This window comes from Silurus aristotelis, assembly GCF_946808225.1.
Source record: "Silurus aristotelis genome assembly, chromosome: 5".
Lineage (NCBI taxonomy): Eukaryota > Metazoa > Chordata > Actinopteri > Siluriformes > Siluridae > Silurus > Silurus aristotelis.
The window spans coordinates 31,149,509-31,174,208 of NC_139578.1; the positions used below are offsets into that span (position 1 = coordinate 31,149,509).

Consider the following 24,700-nt stretch of genomic DNA (forward strand, 5'->3'; position numbering starts at 1 on the left):
CATCTCCACTGGAGACACCGTCACTCTGAGCTGTGAGCTGCAGGGTACTGGATGGGAGTTTTTTTATTATTATAGTAATCAGCAAATACAGCAAAAACCAGCAAACTCATTAAAAGTGACAGTCAATAATGCAGGAGAAACAGAGTACCAGTGTCGTGCACGCACAAGAAACTACTTCAAATACCATGCGTACTACAATAACTACTACTACTACACAGAGCTCAGTGAACCTGTTCAGATTACAGTAAAAGGAATGTGATGATTTAAAACTTTAACAGGTTTTATGTTGAACAAAATTTAAAATAACAAATATTTCATATTTATTGCAATTCCATGTTATTCTATAATGTTGTAAATAATCTTGAAGAGCAGGTATTATTAATAAACCACCCTAAAATTAATGAACACAGTCATAATCTCTTATAAACATGTTTATGTCTGTATGGAAACAGAGAAATGCAGAAATTATTTTAATAAATCACAATTTAAATTCTGGATTCTGATCAAATTCTGCACTTATATAAAAAAAACACATGCAGTTGTTATGGTGAAGTTTTGTATCAGCGCTTTGTAACAAAGATTAATAACATTCATCTTTATAGCTTTAAAGTTTTATTTATGAAAGTGTGTGTAACTGGTAACGTGTTGAGTCAGGGTCAAGGGATCGTTCGCTGAACTCGAGTTACAGCAGAAATCAGCCAAAACACAGACAGGTCACGTTCCACTGCTCATGCTTTATTCTACTGGCATCAGTGTTACTTGCTAATCAGAAGATATTTAAATAATCAACAGAAATAATAATCATCGGTCCTGCACACATGCAGTACTCATGAAAAATCTGGCGGCAGACTGTTCCCATAATGCCGCTCTGCTCTTAAAGGAGCCACAACATATAACAAAGAGTCTGCTGAGTAAAAACTTTGTATTTCCTGTGTAACAGAGAGACTACAGGCAGTACTGAGTGTATCTCCACAGAACTGGCTGACTGAAGGAGACTCAGTGACTCTAAGCTGTGAGGTTACAGACTCCTCTACAGACTGGACATTCAGCTGGTACACAGTTGTTCCCTACAGAGACGGTGTAACTGCAACACACATTCATCATGACTCTATCATGTATGTGGAGCTTCTCTCAGACAGCAGCAGAGGATCTGGAGGCTCCTACACTCTCAGTCCTTCTGCTCTTCATCACACAGGAGTTTATGTGTGTAGAGGAGAGAGAGGAGAACCAGTCAGTCACACACTGTACAGCAATCCACAGCCACTATGGATCTCTGGTGAGGAACATGAACTGGTTTTAAATAGTATCAGATTAATAAATATATAAGTATAAGAAGTATATTTATTATTGATCTGTTAATGTATATGAGGTGGTTAAATGACACAAGTACAATTTCACCTTGCGCAACAATTCTGAGCAGATGTGATCCCTGATCATGTGCTTCTATTCCTATTTTAACCTTAAACACTGTTTATATTAATATCCTCTGGTTTATCTTCTAAATGAACTGATAAATTTGTTTAAAAAGTATAAGAGTAATAAATATACACCATACAATATATAAATATACAATATATACAGGCATAATTTTGACATTACATTAGGAGTTGTTAAGTGAAGAACACTGATGATCTTCATCATGGCACCTGTTAGTGGGTGGATTTATTTATTAGACAGCAAGTGAACATTTATGTCCTCAAAGTTGATGTTAGAAGCAGGAAAAATGGGCGAGTGTAAGGATTAGAATGAGTTTGACAAATTGTGAAGTCTAGACGTCTGGGTCAGAGCGTCTCCAAAACTACAGCTCTTGTGAGATGTTCCTGGTCTGCAGTGGTCAGAATCTATCAAAAGTGCTCCAAGGAAGGAACAGTGGTGAACCGGCGACAGGGTCGTGGGCGGTCGAGGCTCATTGATGCACGTGTGGAGTGAAGGCTGGTCCGTGTGGTCCGATCCAACAGACGAGCTCCTGTAGCTCAAACTGCTGAAGAAGTTCATGCTGCTAATGATCGATGGGTCACGACTGTTTTAGCAGCAAAAAGGGAACCAACATAATAATATTCAGGTGGTCATAATGTTATGTCTAATTAGTGTTTATTCTCTGTTCTAAATTCTGTCTTTTATTTAATTATGCCTTTTCAATATTATTTTTTTTCACAGATTTTCTTTTGTTCTTTATATTTAACATTTGGTGTTTTGCAGCTTTTATAATGATGATTATTCCATATTAAACCTGTGTGTGTTTTGTCTCATGTTGTGGACTGTGGCTTTGATTATCAAATAATAAACATCATTCTAAACACGCACACACACACACACACACACACACACACACACACACACACACACACACACACACACACACACACTTGGATCCTCATTGCATTACAATTTGTACATATATTTATTTGTGTTTCTTCTGTGTTGAAGGTGAATCTCCTCCAGTGTCTCTGATCATCAGTCCCAGCAGAACTCAACACTTTACTCGTGTCTCTCTCTCACTGAGCTGTGAGGACCAGAGTAACTCTACTGGATGGACAGTGAGACGATACACAGACAGTGAAGGAGTGTTAGATTGTTTACAGTGGGGATCAGTTACAGGATCTACATGTATCATCAGCTTCCTCTCCACATCCTACACTGGAGTTTACTGGTGTGAGTCTGAATCTGGAGAAAACAGTAATCCTGTCAACATCACAGTTCATGGTGAGTCTTCATGTAGTGTGTTTACTGTTAAAGAGAAAGAGAAATGTTTCATTACAGAATATTCAGAACATCAGTAGTTTACAATTCAACAAACTGTTCAAGAGGAAATTGATTTATTTCTCTCTACTTTTATTAGTAAATATTATTGTGTAATTCTGAGTATGGACGTGTGTAAGTCATGATTTCCAAACTGACTACAAGTTCACTTACATACTCACACTGATAATGATAATACAATTAATCAATTACTGATAATCAATCAGGGACATCAGAGAACATGTGATTTCTCTCTGTTTATGGTGATTACTGCCACTAATTCATTTATGTTTAATGTTATGATATTTAAATTGAGTCTGTAATGTAGAGTGTAGGTAGAAACCTGTTTTTAACCTGTTTCTCTGCACACACTCTTCACTCCTTCATTCTTGCATGTTCACTGATGCTGCTCTACACACTCAGTAGTGTCGCCTCACACACTCTATTAAACATTAGATTTAAACAGCATCATGTGTTTTGTTAAGTTACATGTATTGTAGAAGATGCTGCAGCTTCTCCTCTTGATATTTTCACACAACACAGTTTACAGTCTGCTTTATTTTCATCATTAATTATGAAATATTTCCAGATCACTTTCATTTTTCTGTCATCTGTTCATTAGTACAACATCCACTAGTCTGAAGAAGCACATCAGATGTTAGTATTAGTTTAGTGTGACACTGATCTTCTTCACTACAGTAGATATCTGTAAACTTCTCCAATCCTAGTTACAGATTGTGCTAAAAACTTAATTCCATTCAATAAAAGAAACAATAAAATTTTTCTACCAGATCTTCCTTTTTTATATTGTAAATGTGATTTCTTTTGTTCTAGATGGTGATGTGATCCTGGAGAGTTCTGTTCCTCCTGTGACTGAGGGACATCCTCTGACTCTACACTGTTTATATCGTAACACAAATCCCTCAAACCTCCGAGCTGATTTCTATAAAGATGGATCAGTCGTCCAGAACCAGACTACAGGAGAGATGATCATCCATAAAGTCTCAAAGTCAGATGAAGGTTTCTACCACTGTAAACACCCAGAGAGAGGAGAGTCACTGAGAAGCTGGATCTCAGTCAGACGTGAGAAATTAAATGTTTTTAATTTAAATTAAATCTTTTTTTGTATAGCACATTTAACAGTGGACAATGTCCCAAAGCATCTTTTATATAGAAATCATTACTATAATTATTAAACTGTAACTTAATTACAGTCGAACCCACTTATCTCGACCTCGGTTAACTGTCTTAGCATTTTCTCATCGGTTATGTCGATTATTTTATGTTGACGAACCCTATTAACTTGAGCACAAGGGGGGCAAATTTGCCACTTAACGTCGGTTATCTCGAGCCGCATGACCAATCACTGGCTTTTGCCACGTCACCATCTCACTACCATATTTTCGCGTATATAAGACGCGTCTTATAGAAAGTTTAACATACCCCTCACCCAGGGTGCGTCTTATATACGCGAAAATACTGTAGTTAGACGGCACTGTGCAGCCGCAGAAGAACTCTCGGAAGTGGCAGAAAAATCAAGCCTTACAGATGCTATGTTGGAAGTGGAGGCACAGGAGTGTAGGATATTTTTCAGATCTGTGTGTCAGAGTGAAATGAGTCGGGAATTTAATTTTGACACTGGTTAGCTTTTTGTAAAAACGAACTACACCCGCACGCTTTTTTTGTGATTTTGTGAGCGATCTTTGTGTTTGTAATGTTGGAGAATATAATAAAGGTTGTATGGAGAATCGACGGTGGTTTGTATTGTATACTGATAAATTTCTGCTGTTAGTTGGTGCACATTTGCCTTTTGTTGTTAACAAACATGTATGTAGATTTTTATAGCATGCCTTCATCAAACAAATCGCAGCAACACTGTTGTGTAAAAACCCTCCAAAAACACGTGCATGCACATTCTCATTTATTAACGCACATCTTGTACATAAAGAAATTTCAAGCACGTTAATATATTGCCGCCATATTGGTTTTCGTTTATCTCGATCATCGGTTATTTCGACGCTTTTTGGCGACCCCCTACGCCGGCGACATAACCGGGTTCCACTGTAGTTGAATCCGTATCCCTACATAATGTAAGATGTAGTGTGAAGTTTATGTAAGTGAACATTGATTTATTTGTACTACAGCTTGAAGCTGGATCTCAGTCAGACGTGAGAACTTTACATTTATTTATTTATATATATATATATATATATATATATATATATATATATTAAAAACAGTGAGGAAAATAAGTATTTGAACACCCTGCTATTTTGCAAGTTCTCCCACTTAGAAATCATGGAGGGGTCTGAAATTGTCATCGTAGGTGCATGTCCACTGTGAGAGACATAATCAAAAAAAAAAAATCCAGAAATCACAATATATGATTTTTAAACTATTTATTTGTATGATACAGCTGCAAATAAGTATTTGAACACCTGTCTATCAGCTAGAATTCTGACCCTCAAAGACCTGTTAGTCTGCCTTTAAAATGTCCACCTCCACTACATTTATTATCCTAAATTAGATGCACCTGTTTGAGGTCGTTAGCTGCATAAAGACACCTGTCCACCCCATACAATCAGTAATACAACTACTAACATGGCCAAGACCAAAGAGCTGTCCAAAGACACTAGAGACAAAATTGTACACCTCCACAAGGCTGGAAAGGGCTACGGGGAAATTGCCAAGCAGCTTGGTGAAAAAAGGTCCACTGTTGGAGCAATCATTAGAAAATGGAAGAAGCTAAACATGACTGTCAATCTCCCTCGGACTGGGGCTCCATGCAAGATCTCACCTCGTGGGGTCCCAATGATCCTAAGGAAGGTGAGAAATCAGCCCAGAACTACACGGGAGGAGCTGGTCAATGACCTGAAAAGAGCTGAGACCACCGTTTCCAAGGTTACTGTTGGTAATACACTAAGACGTCATGGTTTGAAATCATGCATGGCACGGAAGGTTCCCCTGCTTAAACCAGCACATGTCCAGGCACGTCTTAAGTTTGCCAATGACCATTTGGATGATCCAGAGGAGTCATGGGAAAAAGTCATGTGGTCAGATGAGACCAAAATAGAACTTTTGGGTCATAATTCCACTAAACGTGTTTGGAGGAAGAAGATTGATAAATACCATCCCAAGAACACCATCCCTACTGTGAAGCATGGGGGTGGTAGCATAATGCTTTGGGGGTGTTTTTCTGCACATGGGACAGGGCGACTGCACTGTATTAAGGAGAGGATGACCGGGGCCATGTATTGCGAGATTTTGGGGAACAACCTCCTTCCCTCAGTTAGAGCATTGAAGATGGGTCGAGGCTGGGTCTTCCAACATGACAATGACCCGAAGCACACAGCCAGGATAACCAAGTAGTGGCTCTGTAAGAAGCATATCAAGGTTCTGGCGTGGCCTAGCCAGTCTCCAGACCTAAATCCAATAGATAATCTTTGGAGGGAGCTTAAACTCCGTGTTTCTCAGCAACAGGCCAGAAACCTGACTGATCTAGAGAAGATCTGTGTGGAGGAGTGGACCAAAATCCCTCCTGCAGTGTGTGCAAACCTGGTGAAAAACTACAGGAAACGTTTGACCTCTGTAATTGCAAACAAAGGCTACTGTACCAAATATTAACATTGACTTTCTCAGGTGTTCAAATACTTATTTGCAGCTGCATCATACAAATAAATAGTTAAAAAATCATACAGTGTGATTTCTGGATTTGTTTTTTAGATTATGTCTCTCACAGTGGACATGCACCTACGATGACAATTTCAGACCCCTCCATGATTTCTAAGTGGGAGAACTTGCAAAATAGCCGGGTGTTCAAATACTTATTTTCCTCACTGTATATATATATATATATATATATATATATATATATATATATATATATATATATATTTTTTTTTTTTTTTTTTTTTTTTTTTGGGAGAGAGCTTTTAACAGTGGACAATGTTTTAAAGCAGCTTTACACAGAAACCATATCAATATTAATTTATCTGTAACTTAATAAGTTGAACTCCGTATCCCTACATAATGTAAGCTGTAGTGTGTAGTTTATGTAAATCTGTGTACAAAATCCAGAGTGTTCACATGCCATATTACTCCTGTGCCTAGAAATGAGCATTGATTTACTTGTGCTGCAGTTTGAGTTAAACATGTTCAGTTCAGCATGAATAAAGTGTTATTATAATTATTATTGTATTCTGTATCAGGTCCATCACATGTAGAAGCTCCATTCTCAGTGCTCATGCTGATCAGTAGTGTAGTGACGGCATCTCCATATCTGCTGATCACCATCATTCTGCTGGTCAAATGTTCCAGAGCTCGAGGTAAGAACTCTTTCAGCATCTCTACATTTCACATAATGAGTCACTTTGACGAGTGCAGAAAAACATTTCACTCAAATCCACACCAGAGTTAAAGCACTTAATAAAAATGCATTTACAGTAAAATGTAACTGTGAGTATGATATAAAGTTTGCATCTGACAAATGCTTTAATTGTAGTTCATTTTACCTTCACTACCTTCCCTTTACCACACCTTCATAATGTACATGAAGTAAAAATATGAACAATAGTGCAGAAGTGTATTCTATAAGTAGATGTTCTGACTTTTCCATCATATGAACAGCCTTTAGATCATCTTTAACTTTTAAGGTTTAAAATGAAGAGGTAACATTTTAAAAGCACAAAAGGAGTTGGTAATAAACTGGGTGTAATAATTAATAAATAACCTCAGATATATTTTGCAGTTACTGAAGATGACTTGAATGAATATTTATTTTCTAAAACATCTTTTTCTGAATCACTGTCACTCGTCACTTCACTCTCATTCATAAGCATTAAAACAAACCCTCTTTAAACTGTGTTCAGGACAAGATCAAATGCAGTCTGGTTGCTTTTCTGCCATAAACGATGTGAATTTCTTTAACAGCTCACACTGATGGAGACAGAATTGAGAATGCAGTCATAGAGGAGTGAACAAAGTTCATTTTTCAAAAAGAGGATGCATTTACTGTCAAATCAGCATTTAATTATTGCTTATTGCTTTGTGTGGATTTTAATATAATACAGATTTGTTATTTAAATGTCATGCTGTTATTTGTTCTGCATCTTATAGCATCCTCATTGTTCTGGCTGGATTTGTTTAGTTAAAGCCTGCAAACTTCCTCATGAGGTAAAGTTTATCATGTGTGTTATAAAGCCTACATGATGCAAAAAAAAAATAAAAAAATAAATCTTTAAAAATATATTGTTCAAGAGAAAATGTTGATGAAGTGTTTGAGGGTTGAGTTTCCTTCTGCAAAATATCATTTGACATGCGGGAATTAAATGTGTCCCAATGTAGTCACCTGCACCTTCAAACCTCAAAACATTTCTTGTAACTGTAACAATGTTTATGAAAAGCACAGAAATCAGCACAAATGGTTGTTCAGAAAAAAAAATGCAATATTTGCTGGACCTCCGTTAACACAAATCATTCCATAGTAGAGTTTAATTCAGACAGAATGGAATAAGATGAAACAGTATCAGGTGAAAGATGGAAATCTGCATTGTTTGAGAATCTAAAGACTAGAAGGTGTGTTGTGTGCTAGAACATGCACTAGTGACATTTGCTTCATATCCAGAGAGTGAATATGGTTTCAGTTGCAGGATTTGAGAATAAAAATGTGCAGTGGAATAGTTTCCAGTGTAGGTTGTATTTTCTGTAGAGGTGACTGCAGTCAGAGCGGTTGGTGAGAAGCTCAGTGTTACTGGAGTTAAAGGAAGTACATTTTTGCATGAATGCTAAATAAAAACAAGTTCATTGACTGTTATCTGAATTATGGTGGTGAACATTTATTATAGTTCGTGTTTTCTCAGTATCAGTTCTACCACTACTGTATATGTACTGCTGTGTTTTCTTCTTTTCTTTGTGAGATTAGCTCAAGTTAATGTACAAGGAGTACACTTTCAATCTCATTGAATAATAAATAAAAAAAAATAAAAAATAAAAGCATCAGAAATGTACTGATATTTTTTTTTTACCTGTTAGCAATAATGTATTAAATGAAGGACAAGTAATACACTGAGAAAACTCTTGTCTTTGTCACTATTATATTTTTTACGATTTAATATTTTTATATAATGATGTGAATAAAAATATTTGAACCAAGGCAAAGTTTAAAGTGTTTCTATTGTAATTATTGTACATATGAATTTTCATATCACTGCTATATTTTTGTGGTTGTATTTTTTATTTCATTGTTTTATTTGATCTCTTATCTCCTGCTGTAGCATAGGAATTTCTCACATGGGATTAATAAAGTGTTTCCTTCAAAGCAGATCACTGGATCCTGCAGTATTATTGAGTGTAGGATGAGGATCCCAGTGCAGTTCAGACAATCAAAAGTGCTTTATAAAGTGAAATACAAGGTTTCATTTTTAGACTCTGCTAGATAACTTCCTCATCACTGCATTTCTTCCCAGTCCTGTAGAGGAATACACTAGTCTGATTTAGGGGTGTGTAAATCCAGTTTGTATGTAAATCACAGTTGTATATGAACAGTAACACAGTCTACATGATTGTGAAGAATTTATGTAGGTGTCTGCAGTGAGGAACATCACACACTTTTTCAGAGGGTAAAATGTAGCAGCAAAATATTTTCAAGCATATTTTACTGTAAAAGATAAACATTTATTAACTTTTTTATTGTAAGAGGCTGTGCTACACCTCAAACAGCCGACAGAGGGCAGAAGCAGCACATTGAGAGCAGCTATTCGGGAGAACTGAGTTACCCAGAATTCTCCAGGCTGATTAAACTGGATTACCTGCACCTGACTGGAAGATTATTTAAATCCAGTCTGCATCTGCTTTTCCTTCCTCTTTATGGGAAAACAAACAAAACAAAAAAACACCACCTAGTGTTTATTACCAAAACCTGCATGCAAAATAGAACACGTGACAAGAGTTAAACACATCATATATATTTTAGCTCGCTAAAGTAAATATAGTGAACACTTTGTTTTCGAGGAAAGAAGAAGAGCCAAAAGTTGAAAAGTAAAACCTACATCTTTGTTGCCCTCTAGTGGTAACTACCAGTAAATTTTTCATCATTTCCGCTAGTAATGGATTTTTTTATAAAGTTTCTTTTAATTCATCTGATCTTCTTTCAGTGGGGGAGTGGTGGCTCCAGTGGTTAAGGCGCTGGAGGTCGGGGGTTCAAGCCCTGGTATCGCCAAGCTGCCACTCTTGGGCCCTTGAGCAAGGCCCTTAACCATCTATGCTCCAGGGGACCCTTATGAGAAAAATAAACCAAGGACCGTGACGTCGGAGCGACGTGGGGCTGCCTTCCTGTGGGCTCACCACCTGCAGGAGGGACCATAAGGGACCGGTGCTAAGAGGATTGGGCAGCAGTCGAAGGCGGGGGCCTTGACAGCCCGATCCCTGGACACGGAGAAGTGTCTGGGGAATCTGCTTAGACTGCTGCCCCCGCGACCCGAATTACGGATAAGCGGGAGAAGATGAAATGAAAAAAAAAAATCTTCTTTCAGTCTGCTCACACTCTATATTTAAGAGTGTCTACATACCTGAATGTTTCCAAACAGAGATCATTCACTTAATGTAAAATAAATATCTACATGTTTCATTAGTGTTGTCCCCCCCCCTTCTCTTCTCTGTTGGTACAGTCCTGTCAGCCTGAAGCCCAAAGTGTGAAATAAAATGTTTAAAGTGTTGAGAAAAAAATGTATCGCTTTTTTAAAGATAAAAGTTGAGAATAAATTAGATTATTTATTGTAGAAAAGTTTTTAGTGTATTGTTAACAAACTAAACATTAATAATGTATATAATATTGACATAAAAAATGTTTTACATTCATTCTATTAATGTTTTCTTCTTCTTACCAAGAAGGTTTTGCTGTAGATGTAGAAAATGCAGTATTATATACAGTATTGTGAAGTGAATAAGTGAATGTAATTTGTGCTTCATGGTGTGATGTGAGAAATGAAGGGGGATGATTTTTCTCTATATTACAGGATCTGTATGCAGTTTCCTCATGTTTATTTCATTCAGGTTTGTTAGGTGTGTATGGAGGTGTATCATTCCAAACCTGTTCTGTACATAGGACAGATCAAGCAGACGCTCAATACAGCATATAAAAAACATTTAAATTAGTAAGAAACACGAGTGTCATTAATGATGACATGATAAATAAAAGTCATTCCATTCATTTTCATTTAGAAGATTGAATGTTCATGAGAAGTCATTACTGAGCAGCAGACAGCAACAAGACACAGAAGTCACAGGTTTTAATAATGTAACAAGCACAAAATGAGCCTGTATTTGTACTCTTTACAATTTAACTATCATAGCTACTCATCAAAGTAAACCCTTCTCATAACACATACTGATGCATTGATCCACCTGAGCAGTCATCACATATCTGAACAATTATATACCTTACCATTTTCTCTTATGAAGACAAAAAAGAGAACATTTTCATACAGGGCATCACAGTGAGTGGAGTAAGCTTCATTTTGTCCCTCTAATGACTGACAGGGAGAGAGAGGAAATGTGTGTGTTAAAGTCTTGCCACTTCCTGTGTACCCACAGAGTGCTAAAGAGAGAAAACGCCACGTCTGGGCAGTCATCACTTTTGTTCTGTTTGATAAGTCTGATTCTATATTTCTATATATACACAACACTGTTTACTATCAACACTGTTTCTGTACCTAATTTATTGAACATATAAGTGTACCATATGCTTAACCTTTACATTCTAGGTGTCTTTAATCATGCTGTGCTGCTCAAACTCAGATAGGATCATATCATCTTTTACTGTGTGGATAAGGACAGGATTAAAATTATACTGCAGATACAACTAGAGGGAGTCAAAGACATTTTAGTTTCGCTTTTCAGTCGCTGGCCAACAGACATTGAGTTACTGTAGGCTTCCTGTCAAACTTGATCCAGTCTGTCCATTCACCTCTGACCTCTCTCAAAAATATTTTTAAGTTTAAAATATATATAGGTTTTTTTAGTGTATTAAAACTTTCTGTATATTCTCTCTCTATCTCTTTCTCTCTCACTCTCTCACTTTCCATGTCATTGTGTGTATCTCTCTTCAGTGGATGCACAGGAAGTGGTACAGCTTTAACACACCCCTGCACTGTCACCCCCCCCCCCTCTCTCTCTCTCTCTCTCTCTCTCTCTCTGTGTTTAGGTAAATGTGAGAGAGGGGGCAATAGAGAAATAAAGAATGCAGGAAGTTGTAAGTCTTTAACACACAGGATGGAGCTCAGTTCCCACCTTGGCAGACAGGAGTGTACCATCAGAGGAGAGAAAAGCGGAAGTGAAACAACTTTATATTTTATACTTCATCGATCCCCACAGTGAAGTTGTTCAAATATAAGCAGACTGGATGGTGATGAGATATATTCAAACCAGTTGTGTTTAAATTTGTTTCAGTGTAGATAAATTCAGGATAAAAATGATACCGCAGTTAACACTGAAGGGAGACAAAGGCATTTTAGTTTTACTTTTCAATCACTGGCCACCATATACTGAGTTACTCTAGAGTTCTTTTTAAACAGGAAGCCAAATATATGTACATGTCTCCTCTCTCTCTCTCTCTCTCTCTCTCTCTCTCTCTCTCTCTCTCTCTCTCTCTCTCTCTCTCTCTCACACTCACTCTGTGTCTGTGTGTGCATGCATTTGCCTCTCTGACGGTGTACACAGGAAGTGGTAGAGCTAAAACAACCACCTTTAGTCTCTCAGTCAGTCATTAGAGGGACAGGATGGAGTTCAGTCCACTCGCTGTGATGTTCTGTGAGTAAATGTTCTCTTTGTGTCTTCATTAGAGAGAGTAATAAAGTTGTTCATCTGCAGTTGGAATGTCTAAGTGATAAGTATTGTCTGGACATAGAAGGTTGTTCGGATAAGGGTCTAGCTTGAAGTGTAACTGCTTTTAGTAACTATGATACAGTTTTACAGGTAAGAAAAAAAGTCTTTCATATTTGTTCTGGGTCATTAAACATCACTGTGCATCAAATTCAAAGTTATACACATAATTATACCACAATATTCAAAACACAGCTTTTCTTAAAAAAAAAAAAAAAAAGGAAAAGTACTCATTATCTGTCTAAAATATATTAACTCTACAGAAACGTTTCTCATGAGTATTTTACATAGAGGAGTAAAATCAGAGGCCAGTTGGTGGTTGTGGTTTAGTCTTTACTGCAGTGGTGTAAATTTAGATGTGACTAATGGGGGAGGTGTGAATGTAGACATGTAAAAGCAACAACTAAATCTTTAACTGCTGATATTGTGGGCAAATGTAACTCCACTGAAACACACTGAGTTTATTAAAAGCAAAAGTTGGTTAAAAATATACTGTACTATACTACATCTTCACCCCCAACCTTCAGGTAATATGTTGGAAATACTTTCAGATTCTGGTCCATGCTCACAACTAACACTGTACCAATGTACACTGAACACTTTGTCTTAATCATGAGAAGTTTGGAATTACTTAGGTTTTGTAAAAGTGTTCCTTCAAATAAAATTCTCCATTATAAAATGGAAAGTTCTGTTCATAATCTAAACAATTTTTAAAGATCTGAATAGAGTAATGGAATGAAATGTTTGCTCAGCAAAATAAACAAATAAATCCAAGACCATGAAAAGCAGCCTGTTTACACAATACAGTTTTGGGGTGTGGATTCATATTATTCTCTGTATATTCTGTGAATGTTCAGCATGGAATAATAATCAAGATTCAGCAGACATTATTTTTTCTGTTTTTTATTGTGTACTGTGTACCAATGTGTATAGTAGAAATAACAATAAAAACCTCTTGACTTGACTTGAACTGTTGAATAGTAAATATGATATGATATTTCATCTGGTACAGGTAGAGCAAACTTAAAACAAACGTGATCTGTCTTATTTAGAATCTGTACCTGATCTACAGAGGCCTTAAAGGAGAGACTAGTTTGTGGTTATGGTTAGTTTGCATTTTAAGGTGCAAATGGTGCAGTGGTGCAAATTCGAGTATCATGCACTATATCACTGTCACATGATTGGATGATTGTATAAATATATATGAGTAGGTTTTTTTTATATAGGGCTCTCTTACCAAATGCATGTCTTACCACCCTCTTTAGTGATTGCGATTGATTTGCACACTATGAGTCTTCATGATGCTCATCTACATGTGCTACTCATCCTAAAAAATTATAAATGATAAGGGGCCATAACTATAGGCCATAATTGTTCTAGAAACTCCGTAAATAGCATTGGCTAATTGGCTAGACCATAGATGTTGGTGGAATATGATTATATTAACATTGACTGGCCCTCTCAACTTTTTACAAGAGAATATGAGACTTGACCAATAGGCTACTATTTTTATGTACTGTATGTAAAGGTTACTGTCCTCTGAAAGCAAATGGCCACTCATCAAAACAAAAATCTTATCCATGTATAACAGAAAACATGATAGACATAGTTTGATTGCATTATGTATACTGTTATTTTGGAATGCCCATAAACAATGCATATCACTATATGGTTTCATGTGATGATATAGCACAGATAAAGGATCAACTGATCAAAATGACTTGAAATTACCCTATATTATGCATTCTCACAACAGCAAAGGTTGAATCTTTTTCTGGAAAAATAATGGATGTGCAGATACAAAGACTGTTTTTTTTTTTTGTGTAAAATCTTTAGCTAAACATTCTAGTGTGATCTGACATCAAGAAAACACAGAACATTTGAGCTATAAGCATACACCTCTGTATCATTCTGTTACGCCGGGGCAAACATAGGCGGAAGCCGCGAACGTATGCGAGAGTGAAAAGGGAGAGTACGAGTAAAGTATACAGATCCGAGAAACTCATAGCCGATGATAGGGAATTAATATCCGTGGTACGCCCAAGGAGGGCAAGGCCCACACAGTCAGAACGGGAAGCAGAGGCCCAAGAGGAATATCCATGGTACGCCTGAGGAGGGCGAGGCCCACACAGTCAGAACAGGAAGCAGAGGCCCAAGGGGAATATCTGTGGTATGTCAGGGCGAGGTGAAGTCCACTAAGTCCGAGTGAGTCCTGTAGCATAACCTGTTTAGAACTGACGATGGGCATTAGGGAGTGAGCCTTAAGTAAGCCCACTGGAAAAAAAGCGTCAGGTGTCGGTAGTTAGTATGACAAAGATTGGCTCCGTGTGGGCGGGGTGTGCAGGAGAGGCTGTCACCAAGACGCAGATGTTGCCCTCCGACCACAGTAGGTCTGTCACAAAGTTGATACCTAGGTGGGACCAGGGACGTTGAGGGATCGGCAGTGGCATCCATTTGCCTACGGGAAGGTGGCGTAGGACTTTTTATATGGAGCAGGTGGGACATCCCTGGATGTAGCGTGTGACCTCCTGTGACATTCTCGGCCACCAATATCGAGTCTGGATGAGCTGCACAGTCCGTTTTTTGCCCGGGTGACCCGATCTGGGTCCCTTGTGGATTGACTGGATGAGACTGCGTTGGCAGGCGGTGGGGATGTAAACTTGTCCCTCCGGACACCCCTCTGGGGCGGGCTCTTGGAGAGTGGCTGTGTGAAAATCCTCGTCGACGTTCCAAACGATAGGGCCAAGAATGAATGCGGGAGGTATAATTTGTTCTGGCTCGCTGGGTTCCTCTGGCCCGAACATCTGGGAGAGAGCATCAGCCTTCCCGTTCTGTATACCGGCCCGGTACGTGATGTGGAAATGAAACTTTATAAAGAAGAGGGCCCAATGAGCTTGCCTGGGGTTGAGACTCCGGGCCTCCCATATATACTGGAGGTTTTTGTGGTCAGTAATCACTGAGAATGGATGTTCAGCTCCCTCCAGCCAGTGTCTCCATTTCTCCAGGGCCAGCTTGATGGCCAAGAGCTCGCGGTTGCCTATGTCATAATTCTGTTCGGTAGCCAACAGTTTGTGCGAGAAAACCACGCATGGGTGGAGTTGTGGAGGGGACCCAGACTGCTGAGAGAGGGCGGCCCCCATGCCTGTTGAGGAAGCGTCCACCTCGTAGTACAGGCGCGTGGCAGAAGCGTTTCCGGAGCCTGTGGAACACCTCCTGGGCTTCGTGGGTCTACCGTAGGGTTTTCGCTTTGCCTTGGAGAAGAGAGGTAAGGGGAGCGGTGATTTTGCTGTACCCCTAGATGAGCCGACGATAGAAATTAGCGAAGCCCAGGAAATGTTGGAGCTCCTTCACAGTCTCAGGAAGTTACATACAGCCTTTACCTTCCCCTCGTCTATCTGGATGCTGTCCAAGTTGATGACATAGCCCAAGAAGTGGATTTTTGGGCAGTGGAACTCACATTTGGAGAGGTTCAGGTATAGTTGGTGGGAGCGGAGCACTTCCAGGATTTTGCACACATGTTAACGGTGCTCCTGTAGATCCCAGGAGTAAATCAGGATGTCGCCGATAGAGACCATGAAGAACTTTAGGAGGTACGGCTGGAACACCTTGTTCAAAAAACCCTGAAAGACTGTGGGAGAGATGGAGAGGTCGTATGGCATGACCCGGTAATCGTAATGTCCTGAGGGCATGATGAATGTGGTTTTCCACTCGTCCCCCTTTCGGATACGAACCAGGTTGTAGACGCTTCAGAGATCCAACTTTAAAAACCTAGCCTCCCTTAGATCCTCCAAAGCGGCTGGTACAAGGGGGAGAGCATAAGGGAGTGGTGCGATCTGAGAGTTTATCTGCCTGTAATTAATGCAGGGTCGGAGGCCCCTGTCCTTTTTCTCGACGAAGAAGAAGCTCGATGCTGCAGGGGAGGAAGAGTGAGTGTTGAAACCCTGATGTAGTGCCTGCTGGACATACTCCTCCATCGCCCGATGTTCTGGAGCGGACAGGGGATACACCAGACCTTTGGGCAGCTTAGCTCCGGGAAGTAGGTTGATACAGCAGTCCCATGGTCAATGTGGGGGGGGGGGACGAGTGCCAGCCTGTGCACAGAACACGTCCGAAAATACTCCTCAGGGATGTCCACATGGGTCATGGTTGTGGCTTCCTCCACCCGGGTGGCGCCCACTGTGACTTCGCCATGAGGATGCGAGGGGGGCTGAGAAAGGCAGTACTCCTTGCAACAGGGGCTCTATTCCAGGATGTCGCAGGGGCCCCAGGAACCCCACCTGTAGGGTGATAGCCGGTGCACAGTACTTTACCCAACCCTGGCCCAGCAGGCGCCCCTGGATGGTTTGAACGGCTAAGTCCTGGGAAGCCGTATTCGGTTGAGGCAGGCTTGGGAGATGAAATTCCCTGCTGAGCCAAAATCGACTAGAGCGAGCACGGAGATAGAGTGGGGGTTATGAGGGTTACGGTAAGCCTGGACAAGGGTGAGATGTCTGTGGGGAACTCAATGGTACTCACTGCAGGACGAGAAGGGCTTGTGGGGCATATGGTGATGGAGTGATCCGGTGTTCCGCAGTACAGACATTTCCCGGTGGTTAGGTGGCTGTTTCTTTCCCTCCGGGAGAGCCTCTGCAAACCGAGCTGAATGGGTTCAGATTCAGGAACAACAGTGGGTCCAGGCATGCTGCCAGCATAGAGTGAGGTTGGGTGGCAGGCAGCTAGGCGCTGGGAAAGTCCGATGGATTTCTGTATGAAAGCCTCCAGCCCCACTGTGTCATCTTGAACTGCCATTGCAAGCTTAATTTCTGGAGCCAGCCCCAATCTATACACACTCAGCAGCACCACCTCGTTCCAGCCACTAGATGCCACCAGGGTGCAAAACCAGGGACTGTAGTTGGTGATATTCTCTGCTCCCTGACGTAAGCTGAGCAGCTCATCGGCCGTGGTAAGGACCCCTGAAGCAGCCCAGAACACCTCCGTGTGGTGAATTGGGCGTAGGAATTCACCACGGGGCTGGCTGCACTCCACAGCGTTTGCGCCCAGGCCAGTGCTCTCCCGGAAAGAAGGGAGATGGGAAATGCCACCTTTCGGAGGGGAATCGCTGTGGCTGCATCTCGATGTATAAGTTCACCTGTAGAAGAAAGCCGCGGCATTCAGCTGCTTCACCCGAAAAGGGCTGCCGGTGGGATCAGGCGAGTTTTGGCAAGTGTTGGCAGATGGAAAGGCGGCTCGGAGAGCGGCGATAAGGTCTTGAACCGTGTCAGTTTGTGTCGCTGGTTTAACCCCCTGGAGTCTGATTCGCCGCTGGCGCCCAAACGAGCTTTTTTTTTCAGATGCCCGCAAAAAGAGCTTAAACTGCTCTGTCATATTTGATCAAACATGTCAAAGTAATACATCATTTAAATCTGTAAAGGGTCTACTTTCATATGTGTATGCTCACTATATAAACAAAACATTGTATTTCAGGGTGCGCCATCTGTCGCCTTTGTCTGCGTGATCTTCGTTTAGAAACGTCATTAAAAAGCACACACGGAAATAAAAAAATATATCTTTAGACAGTTTAAAGTATGTAGTTTTAGAATAAGTTGGTGAAATAAAATCATATGTTTCCAATGAATATAAATCATGTTAAACCAAGTAGAGGCACAGATTTTCCACCGCAGGTCATTATCTGATAATGAGCTGCGACCGGACACGCCCCCCCCCGCTATTCACAGGTAAAATAGTTCACACGGTGAGTCACACGCCCCACGGACAGTGGCATAAAACAATGCGATTCCACTGAGATTATTATAAATTCAGCTACGTTCAAAAGAGGACACGCTACACCGGTGAAGGAAGCTCTTTAGATGGTTTTGGACAGTGATGAAAAATTGACCTTTTCATCCGAAGAAGATTGCGATTCTGATGAGGAGCATTTGAATTTTGAAGAGCGAATCGACCCATTCGAGGACTTTCCATCAAGTTGCTACGATGAGTAAGTTATTTAGTCTTACATTCTGATCATCTAAAACTAATATTGTTTGTAGACATCTCTGCCTAGCTTTTGTCAGCATTGCCTTTTAATGTTACAACAAAAATCCGCCAATATCTGCTTATTTGTAACATTAACTGTTTGTAATTGTATGCCCTAAATATTGTTGACGTTATATGAAGTTATATTTAAGCCTCAGTTCAGATTTGGTTAGTTTTACTTATCATCCTGAAAGGGTGTTATGTATTGTTAGCTAGCAGAGATGTTCCGGAATGCTGAGGTGTAAATACTATATGTACAGTGCATGCTAACAAATGTATATTGTTCAAGTGTATTCATCATCCTAAAATATATTGTTTGGTTATTTTTAGGAATGTGGCTGCATCACCCTTGCCTTTACTGAAAACTCACACCAGGCCACGCAGGTGTCGCTCCATTTTGAGTTTGAATGAGAATCATCCTGAGTAAGTACATATTTTATATTTTCTTAAATTATATTTAGTTTGAATCATTATTGCATTGTATGACATATGCAAGCAACTTTATCAATGACAATATTATTTGCTCAGCTGTAAATGGTGATGGTGTAAATGTCTTAGAAGCATTACGGTCTATGGCCCATCAACAAACATGTATCTGTTCTATTGCCCATCAAACAAGTGGGTCTATAGGCTATACAATGCATGCTAACAAATATATATTGTTCAACTGTATTCATCATCCTAAAATATATTGTTTGGTTATTTTTAGGAATGTGGCTGCATCACACTTGCCTTCACTGGAAACCCACACCAGGTCACCCAGGTGTCGCTCCATTTTGAGTTCGACCGAGAATCATCCTGAGTAAGTACATATTTTTTATTTTCTTAAATTATATTTAGTTTGAATCATTATTGCATTGTATGACATATGCAAACAGCTTTACCAATGACACAATTAGTGATGTGTGTGTGTGTGTGTGTGTGTGTGTGTGTGTGTGTGTGTGTGTGTGTGTGTGTGTGTGTGTGTGTTTCATAAACATCAGTCACCTGCTCCAAATAGGGCAATGGCAGCACACAGACAGTCCACCATGTCATGGAAGGATCAGACAGATAACGACACAGTTCCAAAGACTCTGCGATTCCTGCCCGCACGTGAACCTGGACCTCAACCGAGGTCTTCTGACTCTCATTCTCTATTTAGTCTATTTAAAATGTTTTTCCCGGAGAGTGTTGTGTCAACTCTGTGCCACAACACAAATGCTTGTTCCCTTTCCAGCAACAATTATGTCAAGGGACAGATACAGGACAATTTCGTGAAATGTACACAGGAGTCACCCAGATGCAGACAATAAAAATGACAGAAAGAGGGGCACATCTGAAGATGACCGTCTGTTCAGGGTGAAACCGCTTATGGACACAATCCGTAAGACATGCAAAGCAATCTATCATCCTAGAAGACATTTAGCGGTGAATAAGAGGATACTAGCATGCAAAGCTAACACTAACTACCCTGAGCTTGTCATTGCTGGGTAAACTGTATGTCTGCCTCTAGTGGTGAAGCGTGGAAATACAACTGAATAGGAATCCTTTCTTACAGTAAGCACCTCAAAAAGCCTGGCATGCGATGTTCACCTGTGTCTTCAGTTGAACAGGAACTGCTTTCAAGAGTGGCACAGGGATTTTTGATGCAATTTTTTACTTACATTTTTTTTTACTACTCTACTGTTTTGTGTTATTGTTTTTGTTGTACTCTTTTTTTTATTTTTATACATACTGTACTGTATTGTTTTATTATTACACAATTCCCTTTTTAATGCTGTCCTTGCTAATGTGTATTTTAAATAAACCACAAAGAAACGCATTCCTTCTTGTAGTACTGTACTTCTCACTCAGATCCTGGCTCAGTGATCCACAGCTCATTATGTAATCAACAGCTCATTATGCGACCCATTGTCTACGAAGCTGTTAGTCACAGCATGTCGACGCCTCTTCGCATATGGCCTTTCAAAGTAGAAAGTGTCTTTTAAATTTTAAATCAATGTATTGTTTAATGTGAATGAGCAGGCAGGATGATTTTCACATGATTAAAAATAAAAAACCTACATTAGAAGATCTGTTCTCAAAAAGTCTTGGGAAAACATGTTTACTATCTGTTTTGTGGCCTTATTTCAGTGAATGTATATATTTTTTTGCCTTTTCAAAAACCACGCATAAACCTTATTTTGTCAAAAGTACAAACACACACATATAAGCTGTTTACATATTATGGTAGCCCAGTTTGTGCTAAATTTCCTTGATTATCTGTCAACCCCTATTTAACTGGCAGCCTAACATCCAGTTTCACTGACTCTGCAAGATGGTGGGCCGTTCTAAAGTGACTGAAAGCCTCCGGCAGCAGGTTGTCCAGATGAAGGCCAAAGGGATGACCCTATCAGCCATAGCAAGACAAGTTGGTTGTTCTAAATCTGTGATTTCAAGAATATTGAATCTATACAACATCACAAACTCATTCAAGTCCGCCAAGATGGCTGGTCGTCCACAGAAGACAAATACAAGAGAGGACAGGATACTGCGGAGGATCTCAATGAGCAATCGTTTCCACACTGCAGCTGGAATTGCTCACCAGTTGACAGCTGAACAGGGTAAGGATCTGTCTCGTCAAACAGTGTCTCGACGTTTAAGAGCATTTGGACTGAAAGCCCACTCTGCAGTGACCAAACCTCTCATTAGCAGAAAGAATCAAAAGGCTAGACTAAGCTTATGCTGAGGAGCATGTTGTGTGGACAGAGGAGAACTGGTCCAAAGTTCACTTCAGTGATGAAAGCAAGTTTAATTTATTTGGGTCCGATAGAAAACATTATGTTCAGCGACAAACTGGAGAAAGACTGAACCCAAAGTGTGAAGTGTCGTGGTTTGGGGCATGTTTTCTGCAGCAGGAGTTGGGCCTCTTATACAGCTACATGGCAGAGTGAATGCAAATGTTTATCAGAACCTTCCTCAACAACATATGGTTCCTTTCATGCGTTCATCACCCAATCAGCCCGCAGTGTTCATGCAGGACAACGCCCCATGTCACACAGCAAAACGGGTAAAGCAGTTCCTTGAAACTGAAAACATTGAAATAATGACATGGCCTGCCCAGAGTCCTGATCTCAACCCAATAGAGAACCTCTGGAAAATCCTTGGTGACAAAGTTATGGCCAAGAAACCCACTACAGTCACTGAACTGTAGAGGAGACTGGAAGAAGAGTGGACCAAAATCACACCAGAGCAGTGTGAGAGACTAGTGCTGTCCTGTGGCCGCAGATGTGCTGAAGTCATTCAGAGCAGAGGCCTGTACACTTCCTACTAATTGCTGACTGTTGTAACCTTCAGAAAAATTTGTTGTAATCTTTTTCCATGCTACAGTCATTGTTGTTCTCTAATTTTGATCAGTGTTTTTTCTGCAAAATAATGTTTTTTTTTTTTAAATGCCTTAGTTATTTTGTGGAAAAGGTGTTTTGGTAGCATGGTATAGACAGGACAAAAACTCCTTCAACTGTTGAGCAGTGAAGATGACATTATTTCAGAATTGTTCAATTGTTTATAAATTGTTCTCTAATTTTGATCGCCAGTGTATATTCAATTGTGAATAAAATACAGTAAAACCCCGTTGGACGAGCATAACTCGTTCTTGAAAATTACTCGTAGGTCCATTTGCTCGTACGTTTGAACTGATTTTCCAACAAAGGATTGAATGTAAAAGTGATTTAATCCGTTCCGAGACCTCATTTGATCGCATATTTTTGCACTTAAAAAGTATTTGTAGCCTATTTTAACAAACACATACACCGCAAATGACCGTAATGTAATCATAATTTAACACTTACCCATGTGGTAGTGGTTGATTGCGAGTGTGAGATGCGCACCACGCTCATAACCTCCTCGGTTTCCATGGTAATTCTATTTACTTTCGTTTTCCCTGCACCATCACTGATTTACTTGGGAGACATTTTTTCAAGATTTTTTTGCTGCACTGAACATTGAGAGCGACCGAGTGATACGTCATCAACTAAGCGACTGATGCGACCTTCCACTGAAAATGGGGAACTGGCGGAGTGGGTTTGCTCATGCCTTCGAAATCTGCTCGTGAAATAGGGTAAAATGTTGCGAGTGAGTTTGCTCGTATCTCCGTTTGCTGATACTTTAGGTTGCTCGTACAACGGGGTTTTACTGTATAAGTTTGAGATTTGTAAATTATTGCATTCCTTTTTTTTTTCACAATTTGTACAGTGTCCCAACTTTTTTGGAATCGGGTTCGTAAAACAAACAATCTAAAACAAACATACTAAAATAAACTAACAAGCTCATGTTTCCTTCAAACCTATTCACATGTCTGTTTGACCTGTGTGTGTGTGTGTGTGTGTGTGTGTGTGTGTGTGTGTGTGTGTGTGTGTGTGTGTGTGTGTCTATCTATCTACATATTTACACACACTTTACACATGGTACATACACATATAAAATGTTCTAATGTAAAAAAAAAAAAGTCAGCTCTGACCTCCTTCATCATTTCATTCCAACAGAAAAACCCACACTAAGAGTGAATCCTCAAAGGTCCTTCTACACTGGAGACATCATCACTCTAAGCTGTGAGCTACAGAAGATGAGTGGATGGAGGGTTGAATGGTACAAAAATTCTGAGCATATGAAAACAGTAGCAAAAGACACCAACCCGCTCCACATAACTCTTGATAATGCAGATGAAATTATGTATCAGTGTTCAGCAGCTAAGAGAAGAACTAAGTTCACTCATTACCCAGAGCTCAGTGATCCTGTCAAGATTAGAGCAAAAGGTATGCCACGACAAGATGAGTAAACAGAGTCTTAATTTCTTATAAAGATGTTTATCTGTATAGAGACAGGAATGTTCATGAATACTCACTATACTATTATGCCAGATAAGTGTTAGTGTAGATTCTGAATTCTGATTGGTCATTACATTTCTATAACATGGTAACAGTTCTATCACTGGCAATTTACTCATTCAAATATGTTATAGTTTATAGTTTTTGACAGCTCAGTCAAAGGGATTTGTATCGTGGATGTGTCACATAATCTAAGCCTGATAAAGAATAGATTGTGATATCATATACCAGAAAAAGAACTTTGGGTTAGCTGAACATTTTAATAACATTTTTGGAAGGAGTCTCTAGTGCCAGCATTTTGTAACAATGTGTACCAGCACTATGCAAACAACAAAGGATTTTATGTGTTATATATTCTGAAACCAGCCAAAAACATTTACTTGTAATAACTACATAGATTTTATAGCTATCGAGTGTTAAACCACAGCAAGTCAGAGAAAATACACACATCCTTCACTCAAGTGCAGATACTCTTGTTTTAAAAGACTCTGGTCAAAGTTGAAGTTCAGACTACACTTTATCACTCAAGTTAAAGTAATTTCCAATGTTGTTACCTAATGAATGAATTTACCATATAGAACACAGGCAGAGAAAAGATGATGATGACGATCAGGTGATCAGGAATGTCTCTGTTCTCAGTCATGTTTACATTACTGATGTCCTCAGTCCTTCTGCGCTGCTCGTCTGTGGTGTGTGTGAGCCTGGAAATTATACACAAGTGTTAGATGGAAAAAGCTAAGAGTCAAGAAATAGGTTGATGGGCTGAAAATGGCACACAACAAGAAGAAAGAATATTGATCATTTTACCAAAGAGAAGTAACGAGCTTGTTTTGAAAATGTAAGAAGTGGAAAGTACAGATATTTGTGTAAAAAATGTAACGAGTGAAAGTAAAAAAAGGTCTGAAAAAAAATCAATCTTGAAGTAAAGTACTGATACTAAAAAAATTACAGGAACAAAGTATTTGTACTTCATTACTTCCCACCTCTTCAGCGAGTCTAGAGCTTACACTGTTAAAAATAAAAAGTTGAGTTAACTTAAAAAATTTAGTAAATTTGCTGCAAAGCAATTTTGAGTTTACTCAATTTCCGTGGTTAAAGTTATGCCAAATCATTGTAGAAAGTGGATTGAAACTGCTATCTTAAGTTAGGTATACCTTCCTCAGTAAGTTCACCTAACCTTCCTCAGTATCTAACTAGTCATCATGAGTTTGTTTAAATTTAAAAAGTGG

At 39.5% G+C, this 24,700-nt stretch overlaps 1 protein-coding gene across 1 annotated transcript in view; it reads left to right on the forward strand.

Moving 5' to 3' along the window:
* LOC310726766 (Fc receptor-like protein 5) overlaps nt 1–24,700 on the forward strand; it is a 102,035-nt gene that overhangs the window by 19,093 nt on the left and 58,242 nt on the right. The gene's annotated exons all lie outside the window — the stretch shown is intronic.